Raw genomic sequence first — 17,617 nt, 5'->3', positions numbered from 1 at the left:
CCCGGAAGGAGCACCATTATTGAACTGCTGAAAATGTTTTATATGTTTATAATGGTTTTGTTATGCAACGTTTAAGAAATGTGCCTCCCATAAAGGGAAGATTGTTAATGTTTATTGTTTTATAAAATGTACTTCAGCCCTGGAGTGCTGAGCTTTGCTAGGGTGGATGTGGCGCCCAGCTGCGCTTGGTACCACAGATCCAAGAGGGGTGTATTGCCGGATTTCTTCACAAGAGGCCCCCACAGCATACACACACCTCCACCTTCCACCTCAGACCACCAGAGGGGGCCCATTAGGGATATAAATAGGGAAGGTGGAGCTAGGCAGTTTAGTTCCTAGCCTGCTAGAGTACTGAGCAGCTAGGAAGTTCCTGCTCAGACACAGAAGGAGTCAGTGCAGTCAAGCCAGAGCCAGCAGTTCCTGCAGAAAGAGTTCAGTACAGTCTGTAGAGTGAGTCCAGACTAGAACTCACAGAGCTCAGGATAGAGAGCTAGGAGTGTGCCGACACTCTGAGAGCGACGAAGAAGAGCAGCGTCCCGGCTGCAGTGTGTGTAACTTAGTGAGGGCCCAAGCGGGGCCGAAGGTGAGTGGAAAGTGAGTAACATAGGGGGCAGAGGAGCTTAACCAGCTCACCCCAAAGCATATACCGGACACCGGGTCCGAGAGTCTACGTGGATCTTCATGACCAGTAGAAAACAACCGGAACCCCTGGCGAACTACATGTCCCAGGATCACCAAAAGCTGATATGTACCAGGGTCAGGAATCACGAAGACCCCAGAGAATAGGGAGAGTGATCTCCAACAGAAGGCCCTATCACTAAGTCAGCAGGTGCAGAACAGAAACCAAGTTAGGCCTAGCTCCAGGCAGGTCAGAAACTTACTACAGAGAGTCAAGAGACAGGAGGCCCTACACCCACTCACTGGGGAGAATCCAGACATGCACCCCTCACCCTTCAGTGCTCTGGGATGTGCCTAAATTTCCATCAGTAAAAGGTACTGAAGTGACTTTTGTGTGTGCTCCTATTCTTGCTCTGACCCGGCTGGGTCCCCTCTGTCCTGCGTCCCCCTCTCTGTACGCTGCCCTGAGGCCTAGCTACACCTGTTGAGAGCTATACCATTGAGCTGCCTTATCACCGGCCTCAGTGGACAGCCGCAGCGCTGGTGATTCTCACCAGAAACCACAGGTGGCGTCACGAACTTTCATAAAATTAACAAACAATCCCCTTTTAAAAGCTGACCCCAGGGTACGGGCTGAGGAGCCGACCACCGCGACATCCCCTAAGGCCAGGCAAAGGCCCGGGTACGGAGTCATCCCCATCCCCCTGGGCGTGTCATATACACCGTCACTTCCCACAGCTCCCCCCGAAAGGAGCAACAGAGCATGCACACATTCACACGCCTAGAGACAAAATTGCTGCAGGGCTAATAACATCCCAGCAGCAACGTTAGCACATAGAAAGCATTTGGCAGCATTCACTGGCACACTGCATCACGTCACACGTCAAACCACGGAACAATCGAGCAGGGCTCAGGAGACAGGCAGTAACACAATGGGTTACTTACCGCGGTCTTCCTGCATCCTTTGCTCCGTCCTCGAGGGTCCGTAGTAGTGTTGAGCCACCCCCGTAGTGTTCGGGTTCGGTTCGGTTCGTCGAACACCGGGATGTTCGAGGAACTGTTCGTCGAACTGTTCGTCGAACACCTTAGAACACCGTCGAACACCGTTAAAACCAATGGCAGGCAAACAAAAACACATAGGAACACATAGAAAACACCTTCAAAGGTGTCCAAAAGCTGACAAACTGCTCAGAAGACGCTTTCTTTAAAAAAGCCGGCCGGCAGCGGCATACACCGGTACCCGACAATTTAGACATGAAGGAATAGAGCATCACACATAGATTAGATAGATAGAAACATGTCAGTCACATATATATGAAGTACAGTGACAGTGTTGCATAGTGTAAAGGATTTATTAAAAAATATAATAGTGTTTTCGTGCACCGTCTCTTTAAAAAAGCCGGCCGGCAATTCAGCAGCGGTACCCAACAATTTATAACAGACAGAATAGAGCTTCACACATAGATTAGATAGATAGAAACATGTCAGCCACATATATATGAAGTACAGTGACAGTGTTGCTTACTGTACTTGTCATTTAGTATTAAAATAAAGGATTTATTATTAAAAAAATTTGGCGTGGGGTTCCCCGTAATTTTAGTCTCTAGCGGAGGTTAAGCAGACAGCTGGGGCAGATGTTTGAAGCCTGGGAAGGGGGTAATACCCACGGAGCTTCCCAGGCTACTAATATCAGCCCCCAGCTGAATACCTAGCCTTTACTAGCTATTAAAATGGAGGACCCCCCCCCAAAAAATGACGTGGGGTCCCCCCTATTTTAATAGCTAGCAAAGGCTAGGCAGACAGCTGGGGGCTGATATTAATAGCCCAGGAAGGGTGCCATGAATATTGGCCCCCTCCCAGGCTAGAAACACCAGCCGTCAGCCGCCCCAGAAATGGCGCATCCATAGGATGCGCCAATTCTGGCACTTAGCCTCCCTCTTCCACGCTGCCCTGGTGCGGTGGCAGGGGGTAATAGGGTTGGGGTTGATGTCAGCTTATAATGCCAGCTGACATCAAGCCCAGGTTAGTAAAGGAGAGGCGTCTATAAGACACCCCCATTACTAACCCCATAGTCAAAGTTAAAAAAAAAAACACAAACACCCAGAATAAAGTCCTTTAATTGAAATAAAGACACAATTCTTTATTGTTATAAATTAAACCATACTTACCATCACGCCCATTCCAGCTGAAGCCAATGATCTCCTGCAATAAAAGAAAAATAATAAAGCAACCTCATCCTTACCTTTCCATGGTTCCCAGGACAGCTTCAGCTCTGCTACATCGAGATGACAGGCTGGACCGCAGCAGAACGCTGCCATCCAGCCTGTCATCCCGCAGACACTGAGAAGCGCAGGCATGCTTGCGCTCCTCAGTGTCTGACTGTGACGGCATCCAGATGAGCCGACAATGAACTCGGCTCACCTCATGTACGTCACTGACAGCGTGGGAAAATTCTCCTGCACTCAGCGCTTCAGCGTGAGAATTTTCCCACGCTGTCAGTGACGTGCATGAGGTGAGCCGAGTTCATTGGACATGACCTCGGCTCATCTGGATGCCGTCACAGAGAGACACTGAGGAGCGCAAGCATGCCTGCGCTTCTCAGTGTCTGCGGGATGACAGGCTGGATGGCAGCGTTCTGCTGCGGTCCAGCCTGTCATTTCGATGTAGCAGAGCTGAAGCTGTCGTGGGAGCCATGGAAAGGTAAGGATGATGTTGCTTTATTATTTTACTTTTATTGCAGGAGATCATTGGCTTCAGCTGGAATGGGCGTGGCGATAAGTATGGTTTAATTTAGAACAATAAAGAATTGTGTGTTTATTACAATTAAAGGACTTTTTTCTGGGTGTTTGTGTTTTTTTTAAATACTTTACTAGAAATTCATGGTGGTCATGTCTAATATTGGCGTGACCCCATGAATTTCGGGCTTAGGGCCAGCTGATAATGCCAAGCTGGCCTTAACCCCTTTATTACCCAGTGAGCCACCGCACCAGGGCCCTGGATGAGTTGGGTACAGCGCCAGAAGATGGCGCTTCTATGAACGCGCCTTTTTCCGGGGCGGCTGCAGACTTCAATTTGCAGCGGGTGGGGCCCAGAAAGCTTGGGCCTCCCTGCGCTGCAGATTCCAGCCCCCAGCTGCCTAGTTGTACCTGGCTGGACACAAAAATAGGGCGAAGCTCCACGTATTTTTTTTTTAAATTCATGAAATTCATGGAATAATTAAGAAAAAAAGGGCTTCCCTATATTGTTGTGTCCGGCTAGGTACAAATAGGCAGCTGGTGGTTGGGAGCAGCCCGTTCCTGCCTGCTGTACCTGACTGGACACAAATATAGGGCGAAGCCCTACATCAATTTTTTTTTCATTATTTCATGAATTTCCTGAAATAATTTAAAAAAAATTGACGTGGGGCTTCGCCCTATATTTGTGTCCAGTCAGGTACAGCAGGCAGGAACGGGCTGCCCCCAACCACCAGCTGCCTATTTGTACCTGGCCAGACACAACAATATAGGGAAGCCCTTTTTTAAAAAAATTATTTCATGAAATAATTAAAAAAAAATTGACGTGGGGCTTCGCACTATATTTGTGTCCAGCCAGGTACAGCAGGCAGGGACGGGCTGCCCCCAACCACCAGCTGCCTATTTGTACCTGGTTGGACACAACAATATAGGGAAGCCCTTTTTTTCTTAATTATTCCATGAATTTCATGAAATAATTTAAAAAAAAAATGCGTGGGGCTTCGCCCTATTTTTGTGCCCAGCCAGGTACAACTAGGCAGCTGGGAGCTGGAATCCACAGCGCAGGGAGGCCCAAGCTTTCTGGGCCCCACCCTCTGCAAATTGCAGTCCGCAGCCACCCCAGAAAATGGCGCGTTCATAGAAGCGCCATCTTCTGGCGCTGTACCCAACTCATCCAGGGCCCTGGTGCGGTGGCTCACTGGGTAATAAAGGGGTTAAGGCCAGCTTGGCATTATCAGCTGGCCCTAAGCCCGAAATTCATGGGGTCACGCCAATATTAGACATGACCACCATGAATTTCTAGTAAAGTATTTAAAAAAACACAACACCCAGAATAAAGTCCTTTAATTGAAATAAAGACACAATTCTTTATTGTTCTAAATTAAACCATACTTACCGTCACGCCCATTCCAGCTGAAGCCAATGTCTTCTGCAATAAAAGTAAAATAATTAAGCAACCTCATCCTTACCTTTCCATGGTTCCCACGACAGCTTCAGCTCTGCTACATCGAGATGACAGGCTGGACCGCAGCAGAAAGCTGCCATCCAGCCTGTCATCCCGCGGACACTCAGAAGCGCAGGCATGCTTGCGCTCCTCAGTGTCTCGCTGTGACGGCATAAAGATGAGACAAGCTCATGTCCAATGAACTCGGTGCACCTCATGCACGTCACTGACAGCGTGGGAAAATTCTCCTGCACTCAGCGCTACAGCGTGAGAATTCTCCCACGCTGTCAGTGACGTGCATGAGGTGAGCTCATTCATGTCCAATGAACTCAGCTGACCTCATGCACGTCACTGACAGCGTGGGAGAATTCTCACGCTGAAGTGCTGAGTGCAGGAGAATTCTCCCACGCTGTCAGTGACGTGCATGAGGTGCGCCGAGTTCATTGGACATGAGCTTGTCTCATCTTTATGCCGTCACAGCCAGACACTGCAGAGCGCAAGCATGCCTGCGCTTCTCAGTGTCTGCGGGATGACAGGCTGGATGGCAGCGTTCTGCTGCGGTCCAGCCTGTTATCTCGATGTAGCAGAGCTGAAGCTGTCGTGGGAACCATGGAAAGGTAAGGATGAGGTTGCTTTATTATTTTTCTTTTATTGCAGGAGATCGTTGGCTTCAGCTGGAATGGGCGTGACGGTAAGTATGGTTTAATTTAGAACAATAAAGGAATGTGTCTTTATTTCAATTAAAGGACTTTATTCTGGGTGTTTGTGTTTTCTTTTAACTTTGACTATGGGGTTAGTAATGGGGGTGTCTTATAGACGCCTCTCCATTACTAACCTGGGCTTAATGTCAGCTGGCATTATAAGCTGACATCAACCCCAACCCTATTACCCCCTGCCACCGCACCAGGGCAGCGTGGAAGAGCGAGGCTAAGTGCCAGAATTGGCGCATCCTATGGATGCGCCATTTCTGGGGCGGCTGACGGCTGGTGTTTCTAGCCTGGGAGGGTGCCAATATTCATGGCTCCCTTCCTGGGCTATTAATATCAGCCCCCAGCTGTCTGCCTAGCCTTTGCTAGCTATTAAATTAGGGGGGACCCCACGTCATTTTTTTGGGGGGTGTCCTCCATTTTAATAGCTAGTAAAGGCTAGGTATTCAGCTGGGGGCTGATATTAGTAGCCTGGGAAGCTCCATGGGTATTACCCCCTTCCCAGGCTTCAAACATCTGCCCCAGCTGTCTGCTTAACCTCCGCTAGAGACTAAAATTACGGGGAACCCCACGCCAATTTTTTTAATAATAAATCCTTTATTTTAATACTAAATGACAAGTACAGTAACCAACACTGTCACTGTACTAATTATATATGTGACTGACATGTTTCTATCTATCTAATCTATGTGTGAAGCTCTATTCTGTCTGTTATAAATTGTCGGGTACTGATGCTGAATTGCCGGCCCTCTTTTTTAAAGAGACGGTGCATGAAAACACTATTATTTTTTTTTAATAAATCCTTTGCAGTAAATGACAAGTACAGTAAGCAACACTGTCACAGTACTTCATATATATGTGACTGACATGTTTCTATCTACCTAATCTATGTGTGATTCTCTATTCTTTCTGTTATAAATTGTCGGGTACAGATGCTGAATTGCCGGCCGGCTTTTTTAAAGAGACGGTGCATGAAAACACTATTATATTTTTTAATAAATCCTTTGCAGTAAATGACAAGTACAGTAAGCAACACTGTCACAGTATTTCATATATATGTGGCTGACATGTTTCTATCTATCTAATCTATGTGTGAAGCTCTATTCTGTCTGTTATAAATTGTCGGGTACCGCTGCTGAATTGCCGGCCGGCTTTTTTAAAGAGACGGTGCACGAAAACACTATTATATTTTTTAATAAATCCTTTACACTAAATGACAAGTACAGTAAGCAACACTGTCACTGTACTTCGTATATATGTGGCTGACATGTTTCTATCTATCTAATCTATGTGTGATTCTCTATTCCTTCTATTCTAAATTGTCGGGTACAGATGCTGAATTGCCAGCCGGCTTTTTTAAAGAGACGGTGCATGAAAACACTATTATTTTTTTTGATAAATCCTTTACACTAAATGACAAGTACAGTAAGCAACACTGTCACTGTACTTCATATATGTGTGACTGACATGTTTCTATCTATCTAATCTATGTGTGAAGCTCTATTCTTTCGGTTCTAAATTGTCGGGTACCGGTGTATGCCGCTGCTGAATTGCCGGCTTTTCATGTTTCACTGTGAGCACTGTTCCCATCGATTTGGGCAATCACTGTAATGCCACAACCACCATGGCTGTGGCATTACAGTGAGTGGCAGACAATCCCTGCATGATTGGTGCTCTAAATAGCGCCAGACATGCAGGACACGCTTTTGGTGCACGAACAGTTATCGAACATAACCTCGAACAGCCGAATTTTTTGCAAATCGTTCGGGTTCGTCGAACAACTCGAACACCGCCCAAAACAGCTCGAATTTGAGATTGGCGAACAGTTCTAGTCGAACACCGCTCATCTCTAGTCCGTAGTCAGAGGTGATGTTGTGATGCCCGCATTCTCCACCAAAATCTGTTATGGCAATCTGCCAACAGCAGGGGGTGCCAGTGATCCCAGGAGTCGCGACGGGAGAGAATAAAGGAGACCACAACCTGGTGATGCTCAGCAAGAGCCCCTCACTGTGGGAGGGTCAAGCGTATATTTTTATAGGTTTTCCAAGGGGGATTCCAGAATTGGGACCCCTCTACAAAGACACTCAATTGGCTAATTAGTCCAGTAGTCTTACTTAATTGGTTACACCCAGTTATGCAACATTACATCTATCACGTCTATTACTTATCTATTTTAACATAACACTCTTGGCAGGCAGCCATCGTTATCTCGACTTCACTTTATGCAAAGTCATTCTTGTTCTTCTTAAAGTTATATGAAGCTCACAATCGCTATCTTGGATATCTGTATGTCGCAGCAGAAATTCTTCTTAGCACAAAGTCTTATATAATTCAAACACATCACACAATTAATATAAGAATGGAATCTGTTCCTTCACAACCCGAAACACACAGTTTCTAGGTCCTGGAGTGGCCTAGTCAGTCTCTAGACCTGAACCCAACACAAAATCTTTAAGGGAGCTGAAACTCAATGTTGCCCAGCGACAGCCCTGAAACCTGAAAGATTTGGAGAAGATCTGTATGGAGGAGTGGGCCAAAATCCCTGTTGCAGTGTGTGAAAACTTAGTCAACAGCTACAGGAAACATCTGAATTCTGTAACTGCAAATAATGTTTTTTGAACCAAATATTAAGTTCTGTTTTTCTATTATATCAAATACTTATTTAATTCAATAAAATGTTAATTAATTATGTAAAAATCATACAATGTGATTTTATGGTTTTTATTTTTGGATTCTGTCTCTCACAGTTGAAGTGTACCTACGATAAAAATTACAGACCTCTCCATTCTTTGTAGGTGGTAAAACTTGCAAAATCAGCAGTGTATCAAATACTTATTTTCCACTGTTTAGTCAATATAAAGATAGCGCAAAGTATCCATGATTGTGGATATGATGATGAAATATTTTCTCCAGCACATTCATCAAAAGACCTCATACTGGACCCAATTCTTGACAAACAAGGGACCTCTATTATAAGATTAATCTCACACAGATATTCATAAGTTTTTTGATCATCTCATCAATAACAGCCAGAGATGTTTTCGGTGAGAGGAGATCAAATAAATGCATTAATCTATTGGTGGTGGAAGGCTCAGTTTATAGTCTGGAGCCCTCGCTCCGTGTAGCAGAATGCAATTTATAATATGTGCCAATGTTATTCATGATGCCCTCCTAGGTGAGGATGTAATTGAGATTTCCTACCTGTTGCTCGGTTCAGCTATTGTTTGTGGTTAAGCCTTAAATTATCATGTAAATATTTTTTCAAGTACATGTATATTTTATATATCAATATTAGAATAGTGAAAGGAACAGCGGCAATCTCATCTGCAGGAGCTGAATTCATTGCCTTGTAAACGTTTTATCGTAAATCAGATTTCTGAGATTTTATCATCACTTTGGATAAATTTTCATTTAGTAAAGGTAAACAAAGCTCGATAAACAACAGGCGGATTGTTTGCACATCAACCAGGCTTATTAGTCATTTCCATCAAGGTCTTTCATTGCTCTTTGAGTCAATCCCCTTAAAGTCTGATTAAAGGGGTTATCCAAGATCAGGCTGTTTTCCTTTAATCATGATCATGTAGCTTATTTTTATGCTTTTTTTTTATTTCCTCTTTTGATTACTTAAATAATATTATCCCTTTTACTTGTTTCTTTATGTATTTCACATTGTCCCCTCCATTAAGGTCATAAAATATTTTTTATTTTGGGGGGAGGGGGCATTACAACATTTAAAAATGTTATTTTATGTTGATGGCATAGTCTGCTAAAACCCTACAGCAACTATACCTTCCCAGCACCTTGACATCACTTGATTGCTGGGACAGGTGGAGAAAGCACTGTAAGGCTATGTTCACACGTTACATTCCTGCAGCAGTTTTTTTGCCATTTTTTTAATGGAAATTAAAAGCTGCTTTCTGAAACTGCAGCATGTCAATTCTTTCAGAATTTTTACAGCATTTTTTATCAGTTTTTTTACTTGTTTTTGGTATGAAAAAACCCGCAGATATGCCAGAATGTCCCAAATATAAACAAAAATATCTTGGTATTGTTGCAGGAGCTCGGATGTTAGTATTTTTCTTTTTTATTGTAATGCAATTTGCACTTTTTTTTAAAGCAATCCTTTTGTTTCTTCCCAGTCCGTGTATCTAAGCCTATGCTGGGATCAGGGTCACAGAAGTCAGACCACCAAGACTCTCACTGAAAAGAGGAGCAAAGAGGATGCAACAAGAGAGTGGTCCAAGGATTTCGACCATAAATAATCACACATTTATAACGTAACCTAAGAAAAACCCTAATATCTCACATTACAATAAAATGCTGGTTGCTAAATCTTGCATCATGCTATAAAACATAACAGTCATATTGTATTAGATCAAAGAACAACTGAATTTGGATTCTACACCATAACAAGAATTGTACATGAGAAAGTTGGAAAAAACTCAACGTGTTTTGATGCTAGTTAGAAATAAACAAATCTACCATTGACACAGATACTATGTAATACATTCCAGCGTCCGCACCTGACAATGGAAATCCTCACTTGTACCATTACCTTTTTCATATCAACAACACAAGCCGATTCTCCAAGGAAACTTGAAAGTTTCACTTTATTGTAAAATCCATATCGCTGGCAGCCAACAAGACTTTTATTCATACACCACATAAACAAAATACCCTTCAAAGGGAAAGTCGTCCATAGCAAGTTCTAGAAATGTGATATTTTCAGAAGATTCAAAAAACATTTCCCAAAAATCAAAGTATTCTTGTTATGTGAAATATATTTCAACACATGGATGTAAAATATATACATTTAGAGGGACATTTAAAGGTTTTTTCACATGATGATCTTTGCAAAATATGGTCCAATTTATCCAATTTTTACGAGGCCATTATAATTATGAAAGGAAGCAGTAGTAGGAGGGAGCAATGGTTAGTTTTTAAATTAATAGAGGGGCTGAAACATTGTAGTGTTCCTATGGCCAAAGACACTAAGATTTATTAGCTCTCTCTTGGGTTCCCTTTTCTATCTTGTCTTATTCAAGTTCACTTTTTGGGTTTTGTTCATCAGATTTCAGAAAAAAATTGGGCAACAGTCTTCATTACTAAAATTGCTAAATTTTCTTCTAGAAACATGTAAATAATTTGTCATGTTAAGATCTAAATAGAAATTTTCATTAAACCCAACCTTCATAAGCTTAAGAACACAACATTGGCACATTCCATGGGAAAACTACTTGACGCCCAAAATATTTGTTGAAGACCACATTTAGGGTAATTTTTGGGGTACAAAAAAATAGATTTTTTCATATTAGAAAATACACTGTTTGGATATTTTGAAGATGTTAACTCAACAAGTTATGCCACTGGACATAAAGATAATACAACCTGTTCCCTAAAATGTCCAGAAGACAGAAGATCAATATTTGCATTTAGCTTAATATGGACTACATGAAGCTATCAACATCTGGAAATCCATAAAAAAAATCCATTTGTGATTAAGTGTTTAGAGTTATGGAGGAGACCTGTGAAAACTGCCAAAGTGAAGGGCAAATTCTCAATAAATCTATGACCAGGTTTAATAAATAGAATCTGATCTTCTGACATCATTGACAAATTTATTGCATCTTTCTGCACATTTACGTACTTCCATGAATTAGTTGGTCTGTGCTCGTATTGACAGCAAATCTGATGCAATATCCAGTATTCCAAAACAAAAAAGAAATAGAGGAAAGGCAAAGCATTAATATACAACCCCTAGCAAAAATTATGGATTCACTGGGCTTGGAGGATGTTCATTCAGTTGTTTAACCCTTTCACAACCTTGGGTTTTGTCGTTTTTGCTTTTTTGTTTTTTGCTCCCCTTGTTCCCAGAGCCATAGCGTTTTTATTGTTTGGTCAATATGGCCATGTGAGGGCTTATTTTTTGCGGGACGAGTTGTACTTTTCAACGTCATTACTAGTTTTACCATATCATGGACGGGAAAAAAATTCCAAGTGCGGTAAAATTTCAAAAAAAGTGCAATACCACAGTTGTTTTTTATTTATTTTTTTACCACGTTCACTGAATGCTAAAACTGACCTGCCATTCTTATTCTCCAGGTCATTACGAGTTCATAGACACCAAACATGTATAGGTTCTTTTATATTTAAGTGGTGGAAAAAAATTCCAAAATTTGGTAAAAAAAAATAAAAAATGGCGCCATTTTCCGAGACCTGTAGCGTCTCCATTTTTCGTGATCTGGGGCTGGGTGAGGGCTTAATTTTTGCGCGCCGGGCTGTCGTTTTCATTGATAACATTTTGGAGTAGATCCGATGTTTTCATCACCCGTTATTGCATTTTATTGCAATTTTGCGGCGACCAAAAAACGTAATTCTGGCGTTTAGAATTTTTTTCTCGTTACGCCGTTTACCGATCGGTTTAATTCTTATTTTATATTGATAGATTGGGCGATTCTGAACGCGTCAATACCAAATATGTGTATGTGGGGTTTATTTTTTATTATTTTATTTTGAATGGGGCGAAAGGGGGGTGATTTAAACTTTTATATTTTTTAATTTTTTTTTATTTTTTTAAAAACTTTTTTTTTTCACTTACTGCATGCTTCAATAGTCTCCATAGGAGACTAGAAGCAGCAGTTGTCTGATCGGCTCTGCTACATACAGGGGACCAGCAGATCCCCTGCATATAGCAGAATTGGTCCTGTGCTATGAGCGCCAACCACTAGGTGGCGCTCATAGCGACCAGATCATGACAACCACAGGCGTCTGCTGCAGACCCTGGGTTGTCATGCCCCCCCATCGGTGACCCGCGATCACGTGACGGGGTCGCCAGTGGGCGGGGCTTAGGACGCGCTTCCAGGAAGCGCGCGTTAAATGCCGCTGTCGGAGATTGACAGCGGCATTTAACAGGTTAACAGCCGCGGGTGGATCGCGATTCCACCTGCGGCTGTTGCGGGCACATATCAGCTGACATGTGCTCCGTTCAGTGAGGGCTCAGCGCAGAAGCCCTCACTGAACGGTCAGTACGCAAATGTGCGTACTAATATGGCATGGGCTCTAATGGGGTTAATGTTGTTGAAAAAAAAGCATATCACAGACATGGCACAAAACTAAAGTAATTTCAAATGGCAACTTTATGGCTTTAAGAAACACTAAAAGAAATCAAGAAAAAAAATATGGTACTCAGTAAGGGTTATGTTTTTCAGACCAAGCAGAGGGAAAAAATTATGGAATCACTCAATTCTGAGGAAAAAATTATGGCATCACCCTGTAAATTTTCATCTCCAAAACTAACACCTGCATCAAATTAGATCTGCTCGTTAGTCTTCAACTAAAAAGGAGTGATCACACCTTGGAGAGCTGTTGCACCAAGTGGACTGACATGAATCATGGCTCCAACACGAGAGATGTCAATTGAAACAAAGGAGAGGATTATCAAACTCTTAAAAGAAGGTAAATCATCACGCTATGTTGCAAAAGATGTTGGTTTTTCACAGTCAGCTGTGTCTAAAATCTGGACCAAATACAAACAACATGGGAAGGTTGTTAAAAGCAAACATACTGGTAGACCAAGGAAGACATCAAAACGTCAAGAATGGAAAGTTAAAGCAATATGTTTCAAAAACAGGATATGCACAACAAAACAAATGAGGAACGAATGGGAGGAAACTGGAGTCAATGTCTGTGACCGAACTGTAAGAAACCTCCTAAAGGAAATGGGATTTATATACAGAAAAGCTAAACAAAAGCCATAATTAACACCTAAACAGAAAAAAAGCAAGGTTACAATGGGCTAAGGAAAAGCAATCGTGGACTGTGGATCACTGGATGAAAGTCATATTCAGTTATGAATCGCGAATCTGCATTGGGCAAGGTGATGATGCTGGAAGTTTTGTTTGGTGCCGTTGCAATGAGATTTATAAAGATGACTGCATGAAGAGAACATGCAAATTTCCACAGTCATTGATGATATGGGGCTGCAGGTCAGGTAAAGGCACTGGGGAGATGGCTGTCATTACATCTTCAATGGAAGCCCAAGTTTACATTGATATTTTGGACAGTTTTCTTATCCCATCATTTGAAAGGATGTTTGGGGATGATGACATCATTTTTCAAGATGATAATGCATCCTGCCATAGAGCAAAAACTGTGAAAACATTCCTTGAAAGAAGACACATAAGGTCAATGTCATGGCCTGCAAATAGTCCGGGTCTCAATCCAATTGAAAATCTTTAGTGGAAGTTGAAGAAAATGGTCCATGACAAGGCTCCAATCAGCAAAGCTGATCTGTCAACAGCAATCAGAGAAAGTTGGAGCCAGATTGATGAAGAGTACTGTTTGTCACTCATTAAGTCCATGCTTCAGAGACTGCAAGCTGTTATTAAAGCCAGAGGTGGTGCAACAAAATACTAGTGATGTATTGGAGTATTCTTTTGTGTGCTTGTTTTTCATGATTCCATAATTTTTTCCTCAGAATTGAGTGATTCCATAATTTTTTCCCTTTGCTTGGTCTGAAAAAATTACCTTTACTGAGTACCATATTTATTTATTGATTTCTTTTAGTGTTTCTTAAAGCCATAAAGTTGCCATTTGAAATTACTTTAGTTTTGTGCCATATCTGTGATCTGCTTTTTTTCAACAACATTAAACAACTGAGTGAACATCCTCCGAGCCCGGTGATTCCATAATTTTTGCCAGGGGTTGTAATATACCGGGGATAGAAAGCTAATTTTGCATTAGGGCTTGAAAGTTTGTGAACCCTCCAGAATTTTAAGTATTTCTGCATAAATTTAACGTAAAACTGAGTCAGATTTTCACAATCTACGTCAGATTTTCTTAAAGTAGTTAAAGAGAAGCTAATCAAATAAGCAAGTAAAAAATATTGGACTTTGTCATGTTTTAAATTAGGAAAATTACCCAGTATTACAGGCCTGTGTGTGCTAAAAGTATGGGAACCTTTAGAATTAGCAGATAATTTGAAAGTAGAGTCTGATGTTTTCAATAAATAGTTTGACAATCAGGGATGAGAAACCTGTTTTCAAAGAACAGGGGTCTATCAAAGTCTGAAAATCTCCATTGTGGAAGAGTAATATGGCATGAACAAGGAGATTTCTGAGGACCTCAGAAGAAGAGATGCTGATGCTCATCAGGCTGGTATAAGTGAAAAAATACATCTCTAAACAGTTGTTAGCCCCAGTAATGGTCGACCAACAAAGGTCATTCCAAGAGTAAGGTGTATGATAGTCTGCATGGCCTCTAAGGAACCCAAGGTAACCTCAAAGCAACTAAAGGTCTATCTCACATTAACTAGTGTTAATCTTCATGAGTCCACCATCAGAAGGACACTGAACAACAATAGTGTGTATGATAGCATTGCAAAAAGTAAGTCACTGCAAACCTTTTCCCGTCTGAGTGTACAGTCAGTGGACTACTGCTAGTGTGATGCCTCGCGCTCGAAAAAGCCCTTTATTTTACCCTGGGTGATGGGGGACTCGGAGTCGGGTCCTGTGATGGAGAGATGGGGTGCAGCCGTGGCCCGGACCCGACCCGTGCTCAGGGCCATCACATTAAAAGAGATGGTGTGGGCTCGTCCGGGTTGAGTGGCTGATTTAACGACTACGCCACCTGTGGCACCTGGTGAAGGCCATCAGCACCGCTGCAGTCCGCTGAGGCAAGGTGTTATGGTGGCCAGAGTTCTTACTACTCCCCACAGGCAGAGCAGGGCCTCAGGGCAGAGGGACAGGAGGATGGGGGTAGTAGTAGAGGGAGACGGGCGCCGCGTCTTGCGGTGCAGTGCAGAATAAACAGCCCGGAGGCCATAGGGGTGAACTTCCAAGGCTTTACTCACTTTAGAGATGGCAGAAGGAAGGCGACTCCCTGCTCCCCACGGAGTCCTGTGGTCACCAGAGGCAGGGGTCCGACAACCTCCGAGTAAGTCCAGCATTCAGTCGGGACTCTACACCAGAGTGTTCCTGAACTACAGACCGAATCCTTTCCTGTCCATGTGTGTGCAAATAGGCCGGGACTCCCTCTGAACTCCTCTCAGAACAAGGGCACGGGTGGCAGCTCCGCTCCGTCCGATACCCAGTGTGATCCTCTGGGCCTACCGGGCTTTCCCGTCCAGGACGTAGAGTAGCAAGGTCGGGTGTCAGGGGCCGGTACCCCTCTTGCAGCCGGACTCCCTCTGAATATATCAGCATGGCGAGGACAGGTGGCGTACTCCGCTCCGTCTGCATCCTGCCTGGGATCCATTTGCTATGGAGCCACACTCTTGAGCTCCAGGCCTTTTGGCCCTGGTCATTGGCCAGGTTGAGACATTCCTGGTCTACAACCTACCCCTCGACCCAAGGCTAAGGTACGAGGGCTGTGTCCCTTACCGATGCAGGCCCACACAGGATCTGCGCTCTGGGAGGGAGGTCACAGTTACACACAGTATATGACAGCACAAAAGACTAGCAAAAGACCAAGACCAAAGAAGGCTTTTTATTAAATATGAAATTTAAAGTGTAACTAACTTGTAAGTCCTCCACCCTCACCCACTAACTGGTTCCCCTCACTCTTGGTTCCCCAGTCTCCCTGTAACCATGGGAGCAGCACCTAGTGCATACTAGCTCCCTCTGGTGGAGAAATGTGGTGTTGGATGCAACGGTTGGGTCCCGACCATCACACTGTTCTTACCTCAGAGGAGGAATACTACACTCCATTAGAGAAGTGCAGCATCCCTGTGGCGGCTGAACCCTCAGGGGTGCCACATCCCCCCCTGGTAAAACACAGCATGTCCACGGGCTGCAAAAGAGTAACACCCAGGAAATTTTCTTTTTAATATAAACATGAACTATCTTCCCTTTATGGGAGGCACATCTTCTTAAACGTTGCATAACAGAGTATACAGTATAAAAGTACAAAAGTATAAAATTATAAAAGTGCTAGCATTTTTCCAGAGACATTTTGTGCAAACAGACAGGTTAAGGTGCAAAGATGCAGAGTCAGTTCAGAAGTGCGAGGGACCTGCCCTAAACCCTCAATGTGGGCCCTGGGGTGGCTGCAGGGCATGAAGATCCCGAGTTGGACCTCCCATAGAGCCACCCTGACAGGTTTTTCTTCTGAGTTCTTGAGGTAGAAATGTATACGCGTTTTTTTGTATAAAACCAATATGGAGCACCTAAAAAGATGCAAACTATATACAATAGAAAGAGTCTGTCTGCTGCCAGTCCGCAGGGACACGTGTCTCTAGAAATCCGGGGATTGAAAATAAGCAAAAGTAGAAAAGTCAACACACATAAAAACTGGTAAATGAAAACTGCAACAGCCGGGGCTGCCTTAAACCTCGGGTTCCCTCCTGGGAAAAGGCTCGTTCCTCCCGACGGAGGCTAACCGGTCCCCTGAGGCTGAGCGCAGGGTGGCGTCGCTCCCGGACACTTTGTGCACGTCAAGAGCGTACCACCCTTGCACCCCATGGTGACGAGAAAAGGTTACCGTATCGCCCGGGAAGAGGTTCCGGCCAGGGTGTCCTTTCTTCAGACGCGGTTCGACGTCCCGCCGGCTGACGAAGACGTCGTCCTGGTACTGGGGACATCGGATGAAACCCCACCCTGCCTCATGGTGGAAGCAGACGACTTGGCCTTCCACTCAGGAACTGAGACGGGTGGCCTCCTCCTGACGAGCCCGGGATTTGGCAGCTTCGGCCCGTACCTTTAGGCGCTCGCAGCGCAACTCCCGTTGACGCTGCTCCCGAGCGAGCTGGAAAATCTGGTCACTGCACCACTGACTCCTCCTCCGGGCTTCAGCCCGGGTCTCCCGGGGGAAGCCCATCAGGTCGCCCCCCTGGTTTTCCCAGGCCCACTCCTCAGCCTCGGACCAGGTTACTGCTGGTGCGGGTAGCGGGGTCAAGACAGGTTACTGCGGGTCCTCTACAGGCGCGGACCAGTCCGGTTTGGAGCCGGTGGATTCCTCCGCAGTGTCAGGCTCTTCAAGTTCAGAGTTAGGGAGGCATAGTAGATCCCCACTCATAGCTGCCGCTTGCAGCTCCGGAGCTAAAGCCTGCTCCCAGGTGGCCACGTGGGGAATTAAATACTCCATCATGAGGTCCAGGATATTTACGGTAGGCTCTGCAG

The sequence above is a fragment of the Phyllobates terribilis genome, unplaced genomic scaffold (assembly GCF_046119375.1).
Source record: "Phyllobates terribilis strain yellow unplaced genomic scaffold, ASM4611937v1 Scaffold_1__5_contigs__length_1240528914, whole genome shotgun sequence".
In the NCBI taxonomy this organism is placed as follows: domain Eukaryota; kingdom Metazoa; phylum Chordata; class Amphibia; order Anura; family Dendrobatidae; genus Phyllobates; species Phyllobates terribilis.
The sequence above is the reverse complement of the archived record's forward strand: the minus strand, read 5'-3'. Positions refer to the sequence as shown.